Here is a 3,513-nt window from a genome sequence, read left to right as displayed (position 1 = left end):
AATACATTTATTATGAGGTTGACGTGCCATTGCTATCACACTAAAACTCATGTAACCTATTAAAAACCACGACTTTTAATTTTTTTTGAATCTGTGAATATTTATACACTTTTACTAATTCAGAACCTATATGTCACTAAAGTGGGATGCCATCTACTTTGTTTGCAAAATGACCAAAATGCATCCCCCTTTTTAGCCAGCCGTCACTCCACTCCATCCCCTAATAACCGAGAGAGTATGGGGTTAGTTAAGCATGTAAGTCTAGATCACCTGACTCATTTGATTCTTTATCTTAATGAGGTTTGTGGATGTTAGAATCTATGGCCCCTACCATGGCTCTGAAATATCAGTGACGGGCTGTGTATCGATAAATCACATTATATTGGTAACTGTTCTCACTGTGTTAAAAAACAACAACTGAATTTACCTTCTGCTTATATGAGAGTGGTAGTGGGGCATGATGAGTCAGGAGAGACTGATTGGGGGGGGGGGGGGGTTCAGGGAAAGGTGCCTGGAAGAGGCTTAATTAGCCCCAGCTGCAGTCAATCACAGATTGTCTCTCTCTTCCCCCCATAAAACCCAGTAGCAGGACACCGGACGGCCCTCACTACTGGGGACGCTGAGCAGCAGGTTGGCTGCAGGACCGTTGTGAGCCGGGTGCTCGAATGCTCGGCAGGAGAGCACTGTAATTTATATATATTGTGTGTGTGTGTTGGACTAAACGCCTTGGGAACCGTACTTCAGCTAAGATGTCTGTCACAATGAGTTAAGGAGGAAATAAATGACACTATTGTGGTCTGACTCTAAAAGTTAAGCTCACTTCACACACAAAAAAAACCCGGAACTATCTTGGTTTCGCATGCGATGGTGAGTCACGTAAACAGCACGGCTGCAAGACCCACGGCCACAAATCTGATTTTCAAAACCTCCTTATCACTATGGCTTAACATTCAGAATAGCTTCTACTAGTTATTATAAAATCATTCTCGGTCTGTGAATATTCATGATACAATTGGATGAGATGACTGTTAATATTCTTTTAACTGAACAGATGTAGGGTAAAGTAAGTACTAATTTGTCATACATTATACATATGTATATGTATAATGTATGACAAATTAGTCTTTGATCTGTACCTCAAGGAAAGAATTTTCGAGTCGGCAAATGAACTGTCCTGAAATAATGTAATGACCTTGGTGACAATTTAAACTGGATTGTATTTCACTTGTAAAAAAGAAACTCTGGGTATAATGAACAGTCTACATTCAGACCGCTTGACATTTGTTTGACATTTAAACTTTTTGTGAGACACTATGCAAAACAGAGAAGTTTGTTTTGGAAAACTAAATGGCGTTACTTCTGCTTCCAGGCTTTGGGGTCAGCCAAGTGGCTTTCCCCTGACAAAAGCACATCTTTTTTACTTTTTTTTTTTTTTTCAAGATAAAGGCTACATTAAAATTGAATCTAAATTATGAGATAAGTTCTCCATTTGCCCTGCAAATGCTTTGTATTTTACTCATTCTTTATGACATATCGCAATTCTCCTTTCAGTATGATTGTAATTGTCAAACATATTTATCATCACATATCTGCAGTCTAAAGAGGTTTTCAAAGGAAATTTTGTCTGCTGTGTGTGAGTTTAATTCTGATGTTTTATGTCACTTGCACAACGGCGACAGTAAATTTCTCTTATTTTGTGTGCATAATGCGTATAAATAATTCAAACATTTAATAAACATTAAAGGTCAATGATTAGAATTTTAATTGGTAGGGAATGATTGGTCAAATATAGTATTTCTATAACAAACAAACGTTTGTGACAAATTCTCCAGTGGTCTATTTAGGTTTTGTGGTGATGTTTTATTAACAAATCTCAGGCCCATTTGTTGCCGAACTTGTATTTTCTTTAGATAAATGAGTCCTTCACACAAGGAGAGAGTGTGCCTGATAAGTAGTAATATATTCGTTTTAATCTTCTCTGGGGCAATCTTCTGAAAATACACACATTTTTTGGCAGATGTCCCTTTTTTTTTTTTTTTTTTTTTTTTTTTTTTTTTAAAGTTTGAGTAAATTGTATTAAAGTAAGTCCACCTGTTAGATGACCTCCTCAAGGTTGCCAATTGGCAAAGTTTTGTTTCTGGCAGGTAAACCAGTGCCTTTGTATGATAACCCTTCTCTCTCATATGTTCAGGTGCTCCGGGTAATTGTTTATTTTCCTCCAAGATTCAGATATGCATTACATCTCATGCATGCAGTTTTGAGTATTTTCCCTCTTAGATTTATTTTTGCTCCGAGATAACCGTTTGTTTTTTAACCTGCAGCTCAGGCTGTGCTGCTGTGTGTGCAGCTTGGTAAGCAATTCCTGAAAATGGGATACAATGTGTTTACAAAGTTTTTTTCTTTTTTCTTTTTATGCTTAGACATCACATTGAATCATGTGTTTGGTCTATAAATAATGCATTTCTTGTGTATAAAGGCTCATCTTTCATACTCGTGAAGGGAATTGTCCTTCATCATTAGGTTTTTCTATCTCTGTGCAGGAAAGGGATCCTTGTGTGGTCACCGTGACGTCCTGCACTGTGGGTCATCAAAAAGATGCAATCAGGTGAAGGAAAAAATATTCCAAAATGCATTGGCAGTTTTGAATATTTCTGCTTTAAGACATCAGATGGTCTTTTGTGGTTTAACCATTCCCTCACTTTCCATCACAATACTGTAATACTTTGCAAGCTGTGCACAGTACAGACCACCTCCAACCATTTGAATATACCCAATGACAAACACCCATGCCTGTGTACCCATCTTCTGAATCCTGTTGCCACCATGAAGAACAACCAACCAGCCACCTATTAGTGAAATGATGCGGAGCTTTACAATCAATTCAATACCCTGAAGAACGAGCGAGTTCCTAAAACAATTGGTTTCTGTCCCTTTTTAATCAAATATTCCCCATAAAGAACAATAATGTTTTACTGATGAAGCGACGTTTTAAGTTAAGTTGTAGTTGTCACTGCAGGGCAAAAATATTGGATTACTTTCAGACAGTTGTCTTTGTTGGAGGATGAAACTCTGCAGGGTAAAATCATCCACAAGTGTCTGCACACTTGTTCATAATTTGGGGATCTGTAGCTTTAATCCATTTATGTTCCCACAACAGCTTCTCACAAATGGTGTCAAACCATACCAATCACCAGACTATCGACTCGGTTGTTTAATTCCTGAGGAAGTATGAATTTGGTGGGCTTGACATTGACCAGGAGTATCCAGCCAACAGAGTAAGCTCCCTGAGGATAAACAATACTTGTATTTTCCTGGAGTTCCCCCCCCCCCCCTCCCGCCCCCCAATGTCTGGTCCTCTACTTTACTTTGACTTTTTCAGTGAGGTTTAAATAATCCCGGATAGCAAATAGGACACCTTGCCACAATAAAATCCCTGTGTGGTGTCCAACACATAACGTGGCTGTGTTACAAATCATAGACTTTGAGAACGAGGCCAAGCAGAGCAACAAGGCT

The sequence above is a fragment of the Embiotoca jacksoni genome, unplaced genomic scaffold (assembly GCF_022577435.1).
Source record: "Embiotoca jacksoni isolate LCO1_2020_lvr unplaced genomic scaffold, fEmbJac1.0.p SCAF_9, whole genome shotgun sequence".
Lineage (NCBI taxonomy): Eukaryota > Metazoa > Chordata > Actinopteri > Embiotocidae > Embiotoca > Embiotoca jacksoni.
Note: the sequence above shows the minus strand (reverse complement) of the source record.